We start from the raw sequence: 23,208 nt of genomic DNA, 5'->3' as shown, positions 1-23,208 counted from the left end.
TTTGGTATTTTTAGCAATTGTGGGGCTTAGGGGAAATATATTGTAACCAACAATATAGGCACTGTGAGTTTTGTTCATCTAAAATAAAATCTAATTAGGATTATTTTTCTTTATGCCTAATGAATTTTTATTCAGTTACACCTGACTATTTCACTTGTGATTAAAAATGCAGGGTAGGAATGTGCACTTTACAACGCATTGTCTGCCCCAGAAGTCTTTGCTCTAACTCTTTAAGTCAAAACCTACAGAAATAGCATTATGATAAGGTGGGCTATATTTAAAAAATATATATATATATATGTATATATGCGTCTCATGTTAAGTTGACATGATCAGCATTAGTATATTAATTGCTCATCTCAGGAGATTTCTTAGGCCATTAATGTGGTGCTTAATACTCAGTCTTTACCTTTGATAACGAGCTATTGGAAAGAAGAAAGGAATCAGCCTTATGGAGAGGTTTTGGCTCTCTCCCAGTAGCACTTGAGGAATAATTCTTCCTGTTTGAATATGTCACTTGTAGCACTAGAATCAATTGACATTTTAAAAGAAGTATTTGAGAGTCTTATTTTCAAAAGAATTCAAATGACAGACAACAGCCAGGCCACAATATTATAATTTTTAAAAGATTATGCTGGCACAGACCCACTTAATAAAAACCAAAAATGACTGTTAGCATTTCACAGTTTCTAATTGTTTTGATTTTGTTGAAGTTTAATCAGTAATTCTGAGACCTTCTCAAGTAGAATGCCCACATATTACACTCAAAATCATCATTGCTATTAACCTCACAGAGTGCAGAATTGCCAAATGTATGTGTAAAGAGTGTTGAACAAAAACCTAATTATATTTTTTAGGAGGTAGTCATTTAAAATAGCCAATTACAAACAGAGTGTCAACAATATATAGTATGGACATGCTGACTACCAGCTGTACTAAATAGCATTGGCTGTTTATGTTAAGATCAAGGATTCATACAAATGCTTTTCCTCCCCTTGGTTGAGAAATCAGCAAGTATGATTAAAAAGGAGAAGAATAGGGAAAAGGAGCCAGCATAAAAATCAAGAAACATTGATTCAGGCTCTGCCACTTAAATGCTGTGTCACTTGTGGGAGATCACTTAATATCTCTGGGCCTCAGTATCTCGTTCCACAAAATCAGTAGGGTAGAATTGATAATGTTGAAGGTTGTACCTGGTTTTGACATTCTGAGCTATTTGCAAATGAGAAGTAGATCTGGTTATCAGTTATATACACCATGACATACCAAATAGTAGATATTCCACAACTGATTTCACCTTCCTTTGCTGAATATTCCAGGCAGTGTAGCTGGTTTATCTTTCTGATTGTTAGCCCAAAGTAAAAGTCCAAGACAGGTAGGACCATAACAAACGGACTAGTGCTGACAGACCAAGAGACTGAATCCTTTTGTTGCTAATAATTTGATGAGGCCTATGGGAATGCCACTGTAGATAGCCAAGAATTGTGGTAGATAGCCATGTTCAAGGACCTCTAGCTAACCAAAAATGTTACTCAGTGTCTACCTGTTCCAGACTCCAGTATGACTGGGCAGGTACACCTTCTGGCCAGGAGCATTAACACTCTTGGCTGTGGAGTCACTTCATTCAGATCTAGGAAGAAAATAGGGAAGCTTATTTGAGGACACTGGTAAGTTATCCTCTGATAAGAGATGTGAACAAAGAAAACTTCAGTGTTTTGTTTATCATTTTCTGCATCTACATTCTCACATCTACATCTACATTCTCACATGTTCTGCCTCTTTCTCCCAGTAAATCTATAACTTGAAACAACTTTGACATATTGAAAGACTGCATTTTGTGAGTCTGCACTCATTTTGCTTGGAAATTAGAGAAGAATTAAGAGCTTTATTTCAAATATGGTGGGTCTGGGGCTTCCATGGTGGCGCAGTGGTTGAGAGTCCGCCTGCCGATGCAGGGGACACGGGTTCGTGCCCCGATCCCGGAAGATCCCACATGCCGTGGAGCGGCTGGGCCCGCGAGCCATGGCCGCGGAGCCTGTGTGTCCGGAGCCTGTGCTCCGCAACGGGAGAGGCCACAGCAGTGAGAGGCCTGCGTACAGCAAAAAAAAAAAAAAAAAAAATATGGTGGGTCTGTATGGGGTGCTGAACTGAGACGTTCGAGATAGCTGGAGGGAGGTCACCAAACTCATAGGGGATGGGGACCTAGGAGATAAGAAGGGCGCCCAAACAAGGAAAATGCCAAAGGCAAATTTCAGTACCTGGAGTTTTTCCTTGATACTGAGCTTGATCATGATTGTTCCCCTAACATTTGACAGGTTCTGTCCTTTCTTCACCTGCAGATACTAATGGCCTAAAGGAATTAGAGGTATAATCCAGGCACAGGGAGTGGGTCTCATGTTGATGCTTAAACTGAGCCTGTGCAGCAAACTACAGCAGTAAGTGGGTGTATTTTTTTGCACAGCACGGACATGCTCAGCGGAGTTCAGTGGAAATTATGGGGACTTTCAAGTTTTCCAGGTTTTTAATAAGGTATTTTAAAAAACCCATGCAAGTGGAAATTTCTCAAACCTACATATACCCAAGTTGGCTATTTCTCAGAATCTAGAACTAGGGAACATAACTATTCTGGAAATGCTGACATGTTTGTTGTATTGGAAACTATAATTGGAAGAATAGTTATCTCAAAATGGTTTTATTGTTCTAAAGGTCATTTAAGGAAGTATGTCTAGAAATAGAAATATCTTTAAAAGATGAGCATTTTTCAAGTTATAAATATTCAATATTTCATTCAAAAAATGGTGTCACATATGTTGTACACCTTAAAGTATATAATTTTATTTCAGTTATGCTTCAATATATCTGGGAAAAAAATGATTCAACAGTTATCTACTTTTACTGTAAGAATGCCCTTTGATGCTATTTTGGCAATGCTGTATTTCATAAAAAAGCAAAAATTGCTTTAGTTGTCTGGAAATTTTTGTCAAGAAAATTCCCATATGATTATCTGAAAAATATATGGATTACTTTACTGTTTGAATGGATATTGTGACATCATGTTGCTAATAATACCTGCCATTCATTAAGTATCTACTATAGGTTGGACAGTGTACATGTAATTTGTCATTATTCTCACAATGTCCACCAAAAGTAAGTACCACCAATAGGATACCAGCTCAGAGACATCAAGTAACTTTTTAAGATCCTGCACACAGTTTAATAAATGGCAAAGCCTGTAAGTGTCACAATCCTCTCTTCTCTTTCAACACTTTATAAGGAATTTCTTGTAGAGGTAGCACAAATATGTAAGAAAAAAGGGGTTAAAGCTATCTTTTTAAAATAGTCTAGATTCTTCCCTTTTTATTACTCTAAAACATTTAATACATACAAAAAAAATAAAGAGTTACACTAATAACTTACAAATCATAATAATATGGTTGGATGTGAGCCCTTCATCCAACTAAAGAAATAGTACTGTGCTAACAGTATTAAAGTTCTTTCAGTACTTATCTCATTCCTATCTTTTGACCCAGGAGTAATTATTAATCTGTTGTATTTTTTAAATTATTCCTTTCCCTTTAATAGTGTTAACCATATGTTATAGATCTTTATAGAAAATAGAATCTTATTGAATGTGTTATTTCTCAGATTTCTCTCCCTCAACTTAAAATCATGTTATGAGGATTTATCCTATTTACATAGCTGTGATTTATTCATTTTCCTTGTACATCATAATTTGTTTATTCATTCTTCTGTTGGACAGTATAGTTGTTTCCAGGTTTTTGCTCTTTTGATCAGTGCTGCTGTGAACACTCTTGAACTATGACATAACTAAGAGTAAAATGGTAAGCTCCTAGGATAGAAACATAACAAATTTCAGAGAGTAATGCAAGGTAGAATTCCAAAGTCATTTTGCCACAATGACATCAGCAAAAATAACAGTTTAAACCTCTGAAAATTCTTCACTCCATGAAGTCAGTGACGAAACTGGCAAAATTTATCAGAATTAATTTTTTAAAATCTTTTGTTGGAGTATAGTTGCTTTACAATGTTGTGTAAGTTTCTGCTGTACAGCAAAGTGAATCGGCCACACATATATGTGTATCCCCTCTTCCTTGGATTTCCTTCCCATTTAGGTCAACACAGAGCACTGAGTAGAGTTCCCTGTGCTATACAGTCTGTTCTCATCAGTAGTTATCTGTTTTATACATAGTAGTGTATATATGTCAGTCCCAATCTCCCAATCCCTCCCACCTCCCTTCCACCCCTTGGTATCCATATGTTTGTTCTCTATGTCTGTGTCTCTATTTCTGCTTTGCAGATAAGTTCATCTATACCATTTTTCTAGATTCCACATATATGCATTAATATATGGTATTTGTTATTCTGACTTAATTCACTCTGTATGACAGCCTCTAGGTCCATCCACGTCTCTACACATGACCCAATTTCGTTCCGTTTTATGGCTGAGTAGTATTCCATTGTATATATGTACCACATCTTCTTTATCCATTCCTCTGTTGATGGATATTTAGGTTGCTTCCATATCCTGGCTATTGTAAATATTGCTGCAGTGAACATTGGGGTGCATGTATCTTTTGAATTATTGTTTTCTCTGGGTATATGCCCAGGAGTGGGATTGTTGGGTCATATGGTAGTTCTATTTTTAGTTTTTTAAGGAACCTCCATACTGTTCTCCATAGTGGCTGTACCAATTTACATTCCCACCAACAGTGTTAGAGGGTTCCCTTTTCTCCACACCCTCTCCAGCATTTATTGTTTGTAGATTTTGGGGGTTGGCCATTCTGACTGGTGTGAGGTGATATCTCATTGTACTTTTGATTTGTATTTCTCTAATAATTAGTGATGTTGAGCATCTTTTCATGTGTTTGTTGGCCATCTGTATGTCTTCTTTGGAGAAATGTCTATTTAGGTCTTCTGCCCAATTTTTAATTGGGTTGTTTGTTTTTTTTAATACTGAGCTGCATGAGCTGTTTGTATATTTTGGAGATTAATCCCTTGTCAGTTGCTTCATTTACAACTATTTTCTCCCATTCTGAGCGTTGTCTTTTCTTCTTGTTTATGGTTCCCTTTGCTGTGCAAAAGCTTTTAAGTTTCATTAGGTCCCATTTATTTTTGTTTTTATTTTCATTACTCTAGGAGGTGGGTCAAAAAAGATCTTGCTGTGATTTACGTCAAAGGGTGTTCTGCCTATGTTTTCCTCTAGGAGCTTTATAGTGTCTAGCCTTACATTTAGGTCTTTAATCCATTTTGAGTTTATTTTTGTGTATGGTGTTAGGGAGTGTTCTAATTTCATTATTTTACATGTAGTTCTCCAGTTTTCCCAGCACCACTTATTGAAGAGATCGCCTTTTCTCCATTCTATATTCTTGCCTCATTTGTCATAGATTAGGTTACCATAGGTGTGTGGATTTATCTCTGGGCTTTCTATCCTGTTCCATTGATCTATATTTCTTCTTTTGTGCCATCAACTATAGTGTCTTGACTGTAGCTTTGCAGTATAGCCTGAAGTCAGGGAGCCTGATTCCTCCATCTCCATTTTTCTTTCTTAAGATTGCTTTGGCTATTCGGAGTCTTTTGTGTTTCCATACAAATTGTAAAAATTTTTTGTTCTAATTCTGTGAAAAATGCCATTGGTAATTTGATAGGAAAAAAAGGAAATTACAGACGAATATCACTGATGAACATAGACAAAAAATCCTCAACAAAGTACTAGCAAACAGAATCCAACAACATATTAAAAGGATCATACATGATTATCAAGTGGGATTTATCCCAGGGACGCAAGTACTCTTCAATATACGCAAATCAATCAGCGAGACACACCACACTAACAAATTGAAGAATAAAAAACCATATGATCGGGCTTCCCTGGTGGTGCAGTGGTTGAGAGTCCGCCTGCCGATGCAGGGGACGCGGGTTCGTGCCCCGGTCCGGGAAGATCCCACATGCCACGGAGCAGCTGGGCCCATGAGCCATGGCCACTGAGCCTGCGTGTCCAGAGCCTGTGTTCCGCAACGGGAGAGGCCACAACAGTGAGAGGCCCGCGTACTGCAACAAACAAACAAACAAACAAAAACAACCCAAAAAAACCCATATGATCATCTCAATAGATGCAGAAAAAGCTTTTGACAATACTCAACACCCATTTATGACAAAAACTCTCCAGAAAGTGGGCATAGAGGGAACCTACCTCAACATAATAAAGGCCATACATGACAAACCTGTAGCAAGCATCATTCTCAATGGTGAAAAACTGAAAGCATTTCCTCTAAGATCAGGAACAAGACAAGGATGTCCACTCTCGCCACTGTTATTCAGCACAGTTTTGGAAGTCCTAGTCATGGCAGAGAAGAAAAAGAAATAAAAGGAATCCAAATTGGAAAAGAAGAAGTAAAACTGTCACTGTTTGTAGATGGCATGATACTGTACATAGAAAATCGTAAAGATGCCACCACAAAACTAGTAGAGCTCATCAGTGAATTTGGTAAAGTTGCAGGATACAATCTCTTGCATTCCTATACACTAACAATGAAAAATCAGAAAGAGAAATTAAGGAAATAGTTCCATTTGCCATTGCAACAAAAAGAATAAACTACCTAGGAATAAACCTACCTAGAGAGGAAAATGACCTGTACTCAGAAGACTAAAGATACTGATGAAAGAAATCAAAGACAACACAAACAGATGGAGAGATTTGCCATGTTCTTGGATAGGAAAAATCAATATGTGAAAATGGCTATACTACCCAAAGCAATCTACAGATTCAGTGCAAATCCCTATCAAATTACCAATGGCATTTTTCGCAGAAGTAGAATTAATTATTTAAAAAACCCAGGAAATTAACCAAAAGCTTGTAACATCTCAGGAAGTATGTATTCAAAAGAAAACTGGCTAAATCTTCATGAGAACAGTGAACTTTGTGGTGTTTTAATTCACCCTTTCTTATTTAACCCTTTCCAGTTCCCCAAGAGTCTTATCCCAATGAAAACCAATAAGTTAGCAGTCTCCAGACAGGGCAGAATGGGGCTGAAGCTTCTTCAAAGCCTCATTCCCAGAAAATTTTCATTATTTGGCCTGTCTGGTCCTTCAGTGCAAGTCCCCAGTTACAAAGTTGTCTTTATTTGTCTGGATTTAGAGTGAAAAGCCTTTCCTCAGAAACACTTGTTGAAAAAAATTAAAGGTAATTAATTAACTTATGGCTGCCTGAAGTGGTGGACAACAGTAGAGAAAACAACAAACTAACCAAAAGCTTCCAGAAACAACTGGGGAATGAGATGTACATAAGTGCTATGGCAATCCCTATCAGACTCCTAAGAATCTAGAAGGCCATGTGTCTGATAGGGCTGTGTGCATACTCAGGGCTGTGTTCACACCACACTTGTTCCTTTTCATGGCTGAGTAATATTCCATTGTATATATGTACCACATCTTCATTATCCATTCATTTGTCATTGGACATTTAGGTTGTTTCCATGTCCTGGCTATTGTAAATAGTGCTGCAGTGAACATTTGGGTACATATGTCCTTTTGAATTATGGTTTTCTCAGGGTGTATGCCCAGTAGTGAGATTGCTGGGTCATATGGTACTTCTATTTTTAGATTTTTAAGGGACCTCCATACTGTTCTCCATAGTGACTGTATCAATTTACATTCCAACCAACAGTGCAAAAGGGTTCTCTTTTCTCCACACCCTCTCCAGCATTTATTGTTTGTAGCTTTTTTGATGATGGCCATTTGACTGGTGTGAGGTGATACCTCATTGTAGTTTTGATTTGCATTTCTTTAATAATTAGTACTATTGGGCATCTTTTCATGTGCCTCTTGGCCATCTGTATGTCTTCTTTGGTGAAATGTCTGTTTAGGTCTTCTGCCCATTTTTTAATTGGGTTGTTTGTTTTTTTGATATTGAGCTCCATGAGCTGTTTGTATATTTTGGAGATTAATTCTTTCTCCATTGCTTCATTTGCAAATATTTTCTCTCCTTTTGAGGGTTGTCTTTTCTTCTTGTTTATGGTTTCCTTTGCTGTGCAAAAGCTTTTAAGTTTAATTAAGTCCCCTTTGTTTATTTCTGCTTTTATTTTCATTACTGTTGGCGGTGGGTCAAAAAAGAACTTGCTGTGATTTATGTCAAAGAGTGTTTTTCCTGTGTTTTCCTCTTAAGAGTTTTATGGTGTCTGGTCTTACATTTAGGTCTTTTATCCATTGAGTTTATTTTTGTGTATGGTGTTAGGGAGTGTTCTAATTTCATTCTTTTACGTGTAGCTGTCCAGTTTTCCCAGCACCACTTATTGAAAAGGCTGTCTTTTCTCCATTGTAAGTTCTTGCCTCCTTTGTCGTAAATTACATGACCATATGTGTGTGGGTTTATCTCTGGGCTTTCTAACCTGTACCATTGATCTGTATTTCTGTTTTTGTGCCAGTACCATACTGTCTTGATTACTGTAGCTTTGGAGTATAGTCTGAACTCTGGGAGCCTGATTACTCCAGCTCTGTTTTTCTTTCTCAAGACTGATTTGGCTATCCGGGGTCTTTTGTGTTTCCATACAAATTGTAAAATTTTGTGTTCTAATTTCGTGAAGAATGCCATTGGTAGTTAGATAGGGATTGCATTGAATCTGTAGATTGCTTTGAGTACTATAGTTATTTTCACAATATTGATTCTTCCAATCCAATAACATGGTATATTTTTCCATCTGCTTATGTCATCTTTGATTTCTTTCATCAGTTTTATAGTTTTATGAGTACAAGTTTTTTGCCTCCTTAGGCAGGTTTATTCCTAGGTATTTTTTTCTTTTTGTTGCGATGGTAAATGGGATTGTTTCCTTAATTTCTCCTTCTGATTTTTTGTTGTTAGTGTATAGAAATGCAAGAGATTTCTGTGCATTAATTTTGTATCCTGCTACTGTACCAGATTCATTGATGAGCTCTAGTAGTTTTGTGGTGGCATATTCAGGATTTTTAATGTATAGTATCATGTCATCTGCAGTGACAGTTTTACTTCTTCTTTTCCAATTTGGATTCTTTTTATTTCTTTTTCTTCTCTGACTGTTGTGGCTAGGACTTCCAAACTTTGTTGAATAGGAGTAGCAAGAGTGGACATCTTTGTCTTGTTCCTGATCTTTGAGGAAATGCTTTCAGTTTTTCACCATTGAGAAGGATGTTTGCTGTGGGTTTGTCATATATGGCCTTTATTATGTTGAGCTAGGTTCCCTCTGTGCCCATTTTCTGGAGAGTTTTTATCATAAATGGGTATTGAATTTTGTCAAAAGCTTTCTCTGCATCTATTGAGATGATCATATGGTTTTTATTCTTCAGTTTGTTAGTGTTGTTTATCACGTTGATTGATTTGCATATATTGAAGAATCCTTGCATTCATAGGATAAATCCTACTTGATCATGATGTATGATCCTTTTAATATGTTGTTGGATTCTGTTTGCTAGTAATTTGTTCAGGATTTTTGCATCTATGTTCATCAGTGATATTGGTCTATAATTTTCATTTCTTGTGATATCTTTGTCAGATTTTGGTATCAGAGTGATGGTGGCCTCGTAGAACAAATTTGGGAGTGTTCCTCCCTCTGCAGTTTTTTGGAAGAGTTTGAGAAGGATAGGTGTTAGCTCTTCTCTAAATGTTTGATAGAATTCGCCTGTGATGCTATCTGGCCCAGGACTTCTTTTGTTGGAAGATTTTTAATTTCATTACTTACGATAAGTCTGCTTTATTTTCTAATTCTTCCTGGTTCAGTCTTGGAAAATTGTACCTTACCAAGAATTTGTTTATTTCTTCATGGTTGTCTATTTTATTGGCATATACTTGTTTGTAGTAGTCTCTTTTAATCCTTTGTATTTCTGCAGTGTCAGTTGTGATTTCTCCTTTTTCATTTCTAATTTTATTGATTTGCATCATCTCCCTCTGCCATTTTTTTTTTTGGATGAGTCTGGCTAAAGTTTTATCAATTTTGTTTATCTTCTCAAAGAACCAACTTTTAGTTTCATTGATCTTTGTTATTTTCTTCATTTCTATTTCATTTCTGCTCTGATCTTTATGATTTCTTTCTTTCTACTGAGTTTAGGTTTTCTTTGTTCTTCTTTCTCTAGTTTCTTTACATGTAAGGTTAGATTGTTTACTTGAGATTTTTCTTGTTTCTTGAGGTGAGCTTCAATTGCTATAAAATTCCCTCTTAGAACTGCTTTTGCTGGGTCTTGGTGCTAAGATGAGGACCTCCAGGAGACCTCACTCTGACGCATATTCCCTGGGGTCTGTGGTTCTCTGTTAGTCCAGTAGTTGCGACTCGGACCTCCTACAGCAGGAGATCAGGTTGGACCCCCGGCTTGTGAACCAAGATCCTGCAAGCTGTGCAGGGCGGCAGAAAATAAAAAAGGAGCAGAACAATAACAAAGAGTAAAAAATAAAATAAGAGTAGAAAACTAACAGATATGGTAGAAAAGATTAAAATATAGATGAAACAACAACCAGAAGGTAAAACAGAACCACAATAGCATAAAAGAGAAAAGAATAAAAAAAGAAAAGCTAGAAAAGGCCTTGGCTGTGGGGGGTGGGGTTTAGTCAGGGGCTGGGTTTTGGCTGTGGGCAGGGCCTATGTTTAGGACCCACAGGGCCGGAAAAATCCCTGGGTTGGGGGAGGGGGGCATGGGGCTTAGGCTCAACACAGCAGGAGGGGCTCAGGAGTGCCTCTGGCTTTGGAGGGTGGAGGACCAGGTCCTGGATCCCAGCAGGCTCCCTCAGCCAAAGTGGTCAGGGGAAATTCTAGGCACATTCCCCCCGCCCTGCATCCTCTGATCTGGGAGGGTCCCTCCCATTGGCCTCTCTTCTTCTTCCCCACCCTCCCTTCTATGCCCCTAGGACCCCTGTGGCTGGAGGGGGCCCCAGAAGGCAGGGGACCAGACCCTCAAGCCCAACAGGCTTCCCAGGGTCGAGTAGGCAGGGGAAATACCCAGGGCACTTCCCCTGATCCCTCGGTTCTGGAGGGTCCCCCCCGCCACCGTCTGCCTCTCCTCTTCTCCCCCCGCCTCCCTCTTATGCCCCTAGTATCATTGTGGCCCAGAGGGGGCCTCGGAGGGCTGGGGTTCTGGCCCGGGAGCCCAGCAAGCTTACCGGGGCCAAGTGGGTAGGGGAAACACCCGCCACGCCTCTCCTGATCTTCCGGTCCTGGAGGGTCCCCCCCAACCATCTGCCTCTCCTCCTTTTCCTCCCTCCTACCTCCCATGCCCCTAGGACCCATGAGGCCAGAGCGGGCCCTGGAGATCGGAGGACCAGGCCCGGGAGCCCAGCAGCCTTCCCGGGGCGACTGGACTGGGGAAATACTAGGTGCACTGCCCCCTGATCCTGCAAACCTCCACAGGTTCCCTCGAGGTGTGGGAACCCCTCCCCTCTCCCAGCCACCCCTCAGGGACGCCAGTTGTGTCCATTCTCCACTTCTCTACCCCCTCACCCCCCCCCACATCCTACCCGGTCCCTCTGGGGTTCCTCCCGTCTCCTTGGGCGTCGAGGTCCCCCAACAGTGTCCGACAGGTGCCCTAGCTGTGGGAAGACACAAACTCCACATCTTCCCATGCCGCCATCTTGACTCTACCTCTATGATAACTTTAAATGGAGTGTAATCTATAAAATCTTGAATCACTATGTTGTACACTTGAAACTAATATAGTATTGTGAATCAAATATACTTCAAAAAATAAAAATAAAAATATTTTAAACATATATTTTATGTATTTATAAATTTGAAATAAATAATAAATATTTTAAAATAAAATGTTTGCCAACCTTGTAGGTATAAAATGTCACCTTATAACGAACCTCTGTTATTAGATATGGACAAAATAAGATCATTATATCCTTCTTAAACCTTTTATTAATATTTACGCCTTATCTCAAGTAAAGCCTTTTGTCCTCAGTTATATTTGTATGATATTAATATAGCATTTTTAGTTTTTTTTCTTTCCTAGTATTTGCCTAGTTCATTACTTACCATCCCTTTACTTGCAGAGTTTGTCTTTGCTATACACTAGGTCTATCTCTTATAAATAGTTTAAGGCTGGATTTTGCTTTCTAATCTGACTATATATTTTAACTGAGGAGTTGAATTTATTTCCATTTATTATGGTCAATAGTATACATAAATGTATTTCTATCACAATTTGTTTTTTCTTTGTCCTACCATTGTGTGCACCCTTTCTTTCACTCACCCCTTGCTTTCTTTTCCATTGAAATATCTCATTCTGTGTTACCTCTAATTTTTAAAACTCACACAAATTATTTGTATTATTTAGTAATTATTTAAAAATTTAACCTATTTAAGAAATCTTAAACTTAATTACTTTATTCTCTTCACTAACAACACAGGAACTTTAAATGTTGTAAAGGCAATTATCCTGTCCTAATTTTATGCTATTATGGTATAGTACTTTAGCTTTATCTCTTTTGTAAAAGTAGTATCAGCAGTGAGACATTATTAAACTGTTTATATCATCAGTGTTTCATTTTACTTTCCCACATATTTACCATTTTCCTTATTCAACATTTATCTTTGTATCTGAAACTTCCATTTCTTGTTTTCTTTCTTCCAGCACATTTTTAGAAGTTTCTTTAGTGACAGTTTTTCAGTTTCTGTTTATCTATGATATCTTTTTGCCCCCATTCTTGAAAGATAGTTCTGTTAAGTACACAGAGTTGACAGTTTCTCTCAGCACTTTGAAGATCCTCCATGCTTTTCTGGCTTCCAGTTTTAATGTGTAAAATAACAGTTACCAATCTAATTATTATTTCTTATAGATATAGTGTCTTTTCTCTCTGATTGCTCCTAATGTCTTCTTTCGACTTTGATATTTGTATTTTGCTTTCCATGTGTCTAATAGTGGATTTTACTGATTCAAAATTGTTTAAAATATATATTAACAAAACTAAAGTTTAATGTAACTTTTGGATACATTACATATAAATCCTTACATTATCCTTACATTTATACATATAAATCCTTATATTATCCCTGTAAGGATACACTGTGATAAGTCACCTGCATCAGAGTAAAAGTAACCTTGCTAATTTCAGTCATTAATTATTCATTTATAAAACAAATATATGTAGAGCATATTTTCAGGTGAAAATTAGTACTATGGAGAAAGAACAAAGCATGAAAAAGAATTAGAGTGAGACTGAGGGAGAGGGCTACCTCTGTTAGTTTTTGTTGTCAAGAAGGCCTTAAAGATTGTTAAGGAGAGATTTGAGGTAAATGAAGTAAGGGAAGAATCATATAGAGAAGTGGGAAAGAGTAGTCCAGACAAGGGATAAAGCAAATACAGAATCTCTCTTGTAGAGTGGACTAAACAAGTCTTGACATGTGTAAGGAACTGCAAGGAGGCCTGTGTGTCTGGAGTTATCTGCAGAGGGGCTAGCAAGAGATGATGTTAGAGAGATAGTCAAGAGCCAGATAATGGGTTGCATGCATGTGCACGCACACACACACACACACACATACACTATTATTTAGCATACGTATATATGCATATGTAGGTACCATTAAAAACTAAGAGTGTATTTCTAGCTTAGAGAATAAGGATAGCGATTACATTTTTAAACTTCTGATTATAGATAAAGAAACTGAATTGCCATTTCAAATACATTTTGCCATGAATTTGGCCTTCCTTAAAATTTTATACTATTTCCTAACCTAAAATTGTACATCAAATAAGGTATGAAATGGAATATTTGTTGACCCCAATTTTGACCAAGGTCCCAAGCTGAGGACAATCGATGTTAATTATGTATGATAGACACCTCTTCAATGGATTCATTAAAAGAGAGTCAAATAGGCCTGCAGTTATCTTACCTAATCTAGTTTATATACCGGAAGACTAGATAAGAGAGATGTGATTGATGGAAGATTCTTTAAAAGGAATTTAAGTATTTTGGCTGTTTTGCTCTGTTCCCTTCTTTGCTTTCCCCAACATAAGCCAAATGGTGTAGGAGTCCAAGGAAATTGCTTATGTCTGAAAATGGGAGGAGTGGCTTTTCAGTCCTTAGCTTGATACATGGTGAGTTACAGAAATCTGTAGGACCATTCTAGACTACTACCAGGGTGGGGCATGAAAGAGTTCACTAGGGGGACTGGTATATGTATCAGGAGTTTGGGAGCTGTATAAAGATAGAAGAATGTCCAAGCTTGTCACCTAGAGAGGGCAAAGTAGAGAGCTGGCTGAAACTGCCATGTGGGTAGGTTGAAGAGAGGGGTTGAGCAGCTGTAGTGAAACGCACACCGTTGGTAGGGCAAGGACTTTAAGGACTTATTTTCCTTGTGGACCAGTGGACACTTTGGATGGAAGCCAGATCTGAATCATCTCGGAAGTATCTCACCAAAGAGGTCTACCTTTCAAGACAAAAGGCCCTCGGGAGAATATGACTGGAGATGTTTGAAAAAGCTGATGAGGGCTTGTAAGGTCAACCAATGAGTGCATTGCCCACATTAGTGAACTTTGCAGACTGGAGGTCGCTGACAGTGTCTCTGAAGAACTTGTGAGTGCTCCCATTGGAAGAGGGACAGCATTGGATCTGCCATGACAGAGGGCATTTCAAGAATCCATAGAGATCTCCAAATTGCACTGCTAATCCAAAGTCTTCATCCTTTTTATTCTCCCCACTCTCCACAGCTGGAAGATCCATAAGCACAGCATGAAGGTAGTAGAGCAAGAAAGGAAAAAATATAAACCGTATGGCCTCCTCCCCCAGCACACAGATTTTCACCCACTGCTGGTCCCTGATTCTGTGGGTCAGCAGGTCAGTGGGGAAACACTCTCAATTAGGTGTGACATTAAAGAGTTTAACATTGAAGAGTATAGACTGAACTGGACGTTTTAATATCTAAAGATGAGAGTGTTCCTATAGCTGAAAGTGATCTGAAAAGCTTTGGAGTATATCAGATAAAAACTAAAGAAAGGTTAGTGCTGGGAGAGAAATAATGCCATTTCCTTTCTATACCATTCCTAATTTAACCCTAATATATGGGTGTATTAGTTTTCTATTGCTGCTGTAACACATTACCACAAATTTATTGGCTTAAGACAACACTAATTTATTATTTTCAGTCCTAGAGGTCAGAAGAACTCTACAGGTCTCACTGCAGCCCTGCTAACACCTTGATTTTAGCCCAGTGAGGCCTGTGCACTTCTCCAGCTTAATCAGGTTTTGGCTGAATTCGTTTCCATCTGGTTGTGGAGACCGTGTGGTCCCCACTTGCTGACTAGCTATCAGCTGGGGGCTGCTGTCAGCTTCTACAGGCCTCTCTCCATTCTTTGCACATAGCCCCTATGTGTCAAAGCCAGCAAGAGGGCCTAGAACCCTTCTCACGCTGTCATTTTTGTGAACTTTTTCTATCATTGCAACTCTCTCTAACCCTTTAAGAACGTGTATAATTTGAATGGGACCATCTATATAATGCTGATACCTTTTCCATCTCAAAGTCTGTCATGGTAATCATATCTGCAGTCATATCTTTTGTCATTGAAGGTAATATTTACAGATTCTGGGAATTAGGAGGTAGACATTTTTGGGTGACTTATGTCTTCCACAAACAGTTACTCAGAATTCAAAGTAGATTCCTTCTTTAATGTTCTCACTGTATATGGCTGTAAGCTATTTAGTAATCACTTGAGATTCTTCAAAAATAGATAATATAATTTATTTTTTAATCAATGTATAGTGTACATTGAATTGAGTGTACAGATTTTCAAGCGTATGAGGTCATTTGACAAATGTCTATACCTGACTACCACCACAAATTATCTGATATTTAAATCACCCCAGAAAGTTTGCTCATGCCCTTTGGTCATTTTCCCGCTCAGGCAAACACTGATCTGATTTTTCTGATAGTCACCTAATTTTTCCTGTTATGGAACTTTATATCCATGGCAGTGTATAGTATGTAGAAATTTCTTTGTGGCTTCTTTCACTTAATATAATGTTTTTGAGATACATCCATTCTATTGCATGCATCATTTAGCTTATTAACTTTTATTGCTTAGCAGTAATTTATTTTTATTTAAATTTTCTTTATTTTCTTTAAGATACAAACAATATCATTTCCCCTTAGTTTAAAATTAAAGTTTCTCCACTCTTAAATAAACTAGTGATAATTTTAAATGGTAGGAGCTATTAACTCCCAATTTGGTAATTGCTGACTTACCTCATTAAAAGTTAATCTGCCAAATTGTAAATTAATTTTTTTATTGAGGTATAGTTGATGTACAATATTATATAAGTTTCAGGTGTACAACATAGTGAGTCACAATTTTTAAAGGTTATATTCCATTTATAGTTATTATAAAATATTGGCTATATTCCCTGTGTTGTACTATATATCCTTGTAGCTTATTTATTTTGTACATAGTAGTTTGTACCTCTTAATCCCCTGCTCCTGTCTTGTCCCTCTCTCCTTCCCTCTCCCCACTGGTAACTGCTAATTTGTCCTCTCTTTCTGTGAGTCTGCTTCTTTTTGTTATATTCACTAGTTTGTTGTATTTTTTAGATTTCCCATACAAGTGAAATCTAAACATACAGTGAAAACATACGGTATTTGTCTTTCTCTGTATGACTTATTTCACTTAGCCTAATACCCTCCAAGTCCATGTATGTTGCTGCAAATGGCATAATTTCATTTTTTATGGCTGAATAATATTCCATTTTGTGTGTGTGTGTGTGTGTGTGTGTATTCCACATTTTCTTTATCCATTCATCTGTTGCTGGACACTAAGGTTGCTTCCATATCTTGGCAATTGTAAATAATGCTGCTATGAACATACGAACATTGGGGTGCATATACTTTTTCAAATTAGTGTTTTCATTTTTTCAGATATATACCCAGGAGTGAAGTTGCTGGATCATATGGTAGTTCTATTTTTAGGTTTTTGAGAAACTTCCATACCGTTTTCCATAGAGGTTGCACCAGTTTATGTTCCCATCAATAGTGTAGGAGGCAAGGGTTCCCTTTTCTTCACATCCTCGCCAACATTTCTTATTTGTGGTGTTTTTGATGATAACCATTCTGACAGGTGTGAGGTGATATCTCATTGTAGTTTTAATTTGCATTTCTCTGATGATTAATAAGCAGTATTCTGTTTTATGAATATTATGCAATTTGTTAATTCATTCCAGTTTTGGACTATTATGAATAAAACTGCAGTGCAGATATTTTTCAAAGTCTCTTTTTAGGTGTATGTTTTCATTTCTCATTGTTAAATGGCTAGGACAGAAATAATTGTTATAGGGTAAGTGTACGTGTAGCTTTATAAGAAAATGATAAACTGTTCTCCGAAGTAATTACTAGTTTATCTATAGAATCTGTAGTTTTGTCATCACTTTCATTCCTGAGAGTGGAAATTTGTGTCTTCTTTATTTCTGATCAGCATGGCTAGAAGTTTATCAATTTTATTGAGTTTCTCAAAGAGCCAGCCTTTGGTTTCATTCATATTCCTTATTTTCTATTTCACTGATTTGACCTTTATTATTTCCTTTTTTCTGCTTACATGGGGTTTCATTTGCTCTTCTTTTTCTAGTTTTTTAAGGTGGAAGCTGAGTTCACAGACTTGAGACTTTTCTTTTTTTCCCAATATAGGCATTTCATGCTAGAAATTCCTTTGTTATTACTTTAATAAAAATTGTATATATTTAAGGTATACTACATGATGATTTGATATACATATACACAGTGAAATGATTACTACAGTCCATACAGTTAAGCTAATTAACATTGATTTTGGGATTTTTTTTTTAATGGTGAGAACACTTGAAATGTACTTTCTAAGCAAGTTTCCAGTATTCAGAACAGTACTATTAACTATTTTAAATTTCTTTTTAAATACTACTTCAGCTGCATACTATACATTTTGGCATGTTGTGTTTTCATTTTCATTATGTTCAAAATATCTTCTAATTTCCCATTTGACTACTTCTTTGACATATGAATTATTTGGAAGTGTGTTTCTTAGTGAATGACTCTTTGGGGACTTTTCCAGATATCTTTCTCTAATTGATGTGTGATTTAATTCTACTGGAGCCAGAAAATATACTTTGTATGACTTGAATCATTTTATATTTATTGAGACTCATAACAGTGTAGTTCTCTTTATCTTCCCCTTACCTCTGCATTATTTTATCATATATTTTACTTTTACACATATTAGATATCTCCACAGTAAATTATCATTATTTTTGCTTTAATAGTTGACAGTTTTTAAACAAATTTAAAGTGTTTGTGTGTGTTTGTGTGTGTGTGTGAGAGAGAGAGAGAGAGAGGGAGAGAAAGGGAGAGAAAGAGAATATGGTATACATATATGATATAAAGATAACTTATAAAATGCCTTTTATATTTGCCCACATATTTAATATTTCTGGTGTTCTGTATTCATTTGGGCAGATCCAGGCTTCCATCTGGTATCATTTCCTTTCAGGCTGAAGAATTTCCTTCAACATTCCTTGTATTGCAGTTCTACTGGCAACTGATTCACTCATCTTTGGTTTATAAGAAAATGTTTTTCTTTTCCTTTAATCTTGGAATGATAATATCATTTGATATAAAATTCTGTGTTGACAGTTATGTCACACTTTAAAGATATCCTTCTGGTATTTTTTCTCCTTCTTGATAATGAGAAATCTGTTGTCATTCTTATCATTGACCTCTATAATTTAATGATGTAATGCATCTTTTTTTCTCTCTGTCTTCAAGACTTTTATTTACCTTTGTTTTTTAGTAGTTTTGTGATTACATATAGATTTCTCTGTTTTTATCCTGGATGGAGTTCACTGAGCTTCCTGTATTAGCTGTTTTTGATAAAATTTGGAGAACTTTTAGTTAGTATTTCTTAAAATATTGTATTCTACCACATTCTCTATACCCTCTGTTTCTTAGAGTCCTATTATATGTTTACTTGATCCGTTCACACTGTCCCACTGGATATTGAGGGCCTGTTCATTTTCTTCAGTCTTTTTTCCTTCTCTGTATGTCTATTTGGATAATTTCTCTTGACCTATTTTTAAGTTCAGTGTCCTTGTCTTCTGTTGTGTCTAAGCTGCCACTAATCCCATTCAAATACTTCTTCATTTCCCATTTAGTTCTTTTTCACAGCTTCTAGATCTCTTTTGAAATTCTCTTCTTTACCATTATATCTCTCTTCATCATCTTTTCCCATAGATTCTTTAATATATCTAACATAATTATTTTAAAATCTTTTTTAAGAAATTCTAATTTATGAGTCGCTTGTGAGTATGTTTCTATTACCTTATTTTTTTACTTGATTATAAGTCTTGTTAGTTTGCTTCTTTGTATGTCTTGTGATATTTGATTATATGCTAGGCATTGTGTTTAAAATCCAGTAGAGGCTACACAGGGCTCGTTTCTCTGGAGTTTAATTCTTTTAAAAATTTATTTGTGTTCAAAGCTCTTCAGTGGTAAAGAAAATCATTTTTTTTTTGGTCTATTCACTGATTTATTTTTACTTTTTCAGGACTGGAGTTTTACACATCCTTTTTCCTTCTAATCAGATGTGGACCCCCAAAACAAATAAAAAATATATATATATATATATATATATATATATATTTTTTTTTTTTTTTTTTTTTTTTTTTTTTGCGGTATGCGGTCCTCTCACTGTTTTGGCCTCTCCCGTTGCGGAGCACAGGCTCCGGACGTGCAGGCTTAGCAGCCATGGCTCACGGGCCCAGCCACTCTGCGGCATGTGGGATCCTCCCAGACCGGGGCACGAACCCGTGTCCCTTGCATTGGCTGGTGGACTCTCAACCACTGCACCACCAGGGAAGCCCAAAACAAATATATTTTTGAGAGGATGTTGAAATTCTCTCCTGTTGCAAATTTTCTCTCTCACACTCATAAGGGACAAATGCAGATGATTAGGATGGGATCATATTGACTTATTTCTCCATTTGGTTTTTCAACATTAATGAAGGAAAGGACAAATATGTTACTAATATGTACTCTCTGTACATCCACTGAAAATGGCTTTCTAAACATCACAGAAAGGGAGAAACCTTGGCAGTTAAACGTTTACTTTGTGGAAAACTGCCTTGTTCTTGACCTTCTCACCTCCTATTGCAACAAGTGCTCCAACTTTTTCTGAAAGGTCTTAAATTAGCCAACTTTGGACTCATTTATACCTCTGAATAATGACAAACATAGAAATAGTTAAAAGCTCTTAGATTAAGTAAAATGTGAGCCTACCTATTACTCATATTCTTTGCTCAGGAACTGAGACTTGTTGTCTAGTTGGCCTACCTGTAGTGTTCCCACTGCACAATTTGCTTCTTTCTAGGCTCTTATTCTGCCTATCTGCTTTTTGATGGATAATATTTCAATTTCTAGTTTGCAGTTTTAATTGCCTGCCCCATAGTAATTGAATCTGCCTATTTCCAGTCTTTCCATCTGGTTCTTGGTTTTGGACTGTCCAGATTTCATTACGTGTATGTGGTTTAGCTCATACTGACTAAAAATTGCTACATATTCCTTCAGACTCTATCTACATCTCTCTCCCCTCTAAACCGTGCTGAGCTCTTCTCTATCCCTGACACTAACTTTATAATTTTAGTCAAAGTCTTGATGATATTTTAAAAATAACTTAGATGGGAAAGAAAGCTTCCTGAAGTAAATTCCAGTCTCACACTTAGCATTTGCTTGCAAGGTTTTTTACTGCTGTATATTTACCTCAATATTTAAAGTATAGAACAAATAATATGTAAGGGAAAAAAATCTTCCAACTAATTTATGTTTGTTTTTTATCTTTAATAATATTAAATTTGATACCTGCTGGTTTATGTATAATGCAGATGTTTTCCTTTTTTGTTTCAATCTCTGCAAAAGACATTGTTTGGCTTTTTGATACCAGTGTTCAAATCACACGTATCATACATACTTGGTGAACATAAGTCTTTTACACCTTTGTAATTTTATATGGCAGTAAATTTCATACACACACAAATACACACACACACACATATGAACTTATAAAATGAAAAGTCTGGTCAATTGAGTTGGTGTTCTTAGTACATAATGCTATATAATTTAATTTCTTTGCTTGAAATTTTGATTCAGTTGTGTAGTTTTGACTGAATTGACCAATTTACTTGTTGGTAACTATTCTTGTTATAGTGTATGGCCATGGAGAATTAGAATTTAATACAAGAAGAAACTTTACAGTTAGAGGAAGAATAACATGGCCAAAGTTAAAAATCATCTATGTAAAGAACCTAGACATTTTAATAATAGTTATTAAATGTACATTGCTACTCTAAAATTTTTGAAACTTCATATATATAATTGAATAAATGTATGTATACAAAAAAAGACACCAGGAATATTAGATCCGCTGTTGATTGAATGCAAATCTGCCGTAGTAAGATGTGAGTATAATGATAAAAGTGGTATTATCATGGGGCATTTGTTTGATACAGTCTTTGTCCTCCAGTGTTATCTGTGCTCAGGTCTTGGTCATTACTATTATGTTACTATTATTATAATATCATACTGTTTTAATTACTATTATTATAATGTCATAATATTATTTTGTGCTATTATCTTCTTAGAAGGCTGTGATCATCTGTCTTAAATTTTTTTTTCCCAGTTCTTAAAAACAAAAGTTCTTTTGCCCTAATTCTGTTTTTTTCAGAAATTTTTCATACTGAGGTTCTATTTACATGATAAAAAAATACCTGTTTTTTGTTTTTGTTTTTGGTCACTGTGGTACAAAAACCAGGCATGTTTCAAAAAGTTCAGGGAATTGAATTGTTGGGTCTTGTATGAACTGAAACCACTGATTGATAAACTAAACAAATTGCTTTTCATAGGTTATTATTGCCTTACCAAGACCCACATTCTGATGATTCCCACTCCCCAACAAAAACTTCTTCATAGTGGATCCACTGTTATTATCTTCATACGGGGCTCAACTTAAATTATGTGTAATATAAACACCATCAAATGCCCTGTCTCCTTTCCACCAGGAGACTGGTTTTTCATGAATGTATTTATTCCTGTCTATAGCCACATCTTTGCCAGGCTCAAGGCTGTAGGCATTATGGGCCACAGATGCCAGGCTTCCTCAGAACTGTTCCAGTGCTGTCATCAAGCTCCTTCCTTCAGGGAACAGGGCTGGCAGCTGTGCGTATGCTTTGGGGTCTACCATTCAGTTAAACTGCCAATGCTAAGCTCCTGTTTTCCTGGCTCCCTTGAGTTCACTCAAAGAAACAAAATGGTATTCCCATATGTCCCTTATTGTTTTCTTGGCAAATCTCCCTACCTCCTTTAACCTCCCAGATTCTAGTATGTAAGAGACAAACTTTCTTTGTCAAACTTCCTTCCCTCAGATGCTGTAGACTATAATAACATTGATTCTAAAGCAAACTGTCTTTTTAGAAAGTCTTTTTTGAGGCTGAAGTTGACTAGTTTTAAGGACTATAGTAGTGTATTCCAAAAATATGCATCCCGGTGAACTGTAGTTAAAGGCAACCCAAAATGATTTACTAATTTGAATGTCAGATTTTAGAGTTGGTTCAGTTATTATTAGGAGGTACCCATTAACTGAGAGTTCAGGCATTTTGCAATATAGTGTTTTATCCTCATATTCCTGTTAAATTCCTTCTTTTCAAAAAGAACCACAACACTAGATTTCTAATTTTTATGTAAAGAATTAATAATAAAGTACTATACAGTACTTATTAGAGACTTGTGAAATTAAGCAGAAGTGGATAAAGTGTAGCATTTGTTAGTAATACATCTCTAGGATGATATAATTCGATCCCCTCTCTCTTTCTGATAAAGACAGAGTGTGGCAAACCAACTATTTATGACATTTAATAGACATAATTTTTTTTACTTCTAAATAAGATTTTATTCCAAGAACTTAAAGCTGGGAAGGGGAAATATTCTACTTTCACACTATTGTTGCCATACTATTAATCATGTGGAACTATTTCATTGCAGATAATTAGTGTAGCTGAAGAAAAAGACCTCAGAATACACCAAAGATTCACAGTTGCTATTCAGTAGCAACTTTGAATGGGACCTGGTATAATGCATGTTAAACAAATGATGAACTGTATCATATCCCTCTCAGTCAGCTCAAGATTGCAGGTTATTTAACAGCTCATTAGCAACATTGCTGTCCCTGAGC

General features: G+C 36.5%; 1 protein-coding gene across 9 annotated transcripts in view; it reads left to right on the top strand.

Annotated features, from left to right (window-relative positions):
• Positions 1–23,208, top strand: part of HDAC9 (histone deacetylase 9) — a 579,212-nt gene that overhangs the window by 325,851 nt on the left and 230,153 nt on the right. The gene's annotated exons all lie outside the window — the stretch shown is intronic.

This window comes from Mesoplodon densirostris, chromosome 9 (genome assembly GCF_025265405.1).
Source record: "Mesoplodon densirostris isolate mMesDen1 chromosome 9, mMesDen1 primary haplotype, whole genome shotgun sequence".
Classification (NCBI taxonomy): domain Eukaryota; kingdom Metazoa; phylum Chordata; class Mammalia; order Artiodactyla; family Ziphiidae; genus Mesoplodon; species Mesoplodon densirostris.
This window is presented reverse-complemented; position numbering and strand designations above follow the sequence as displayed.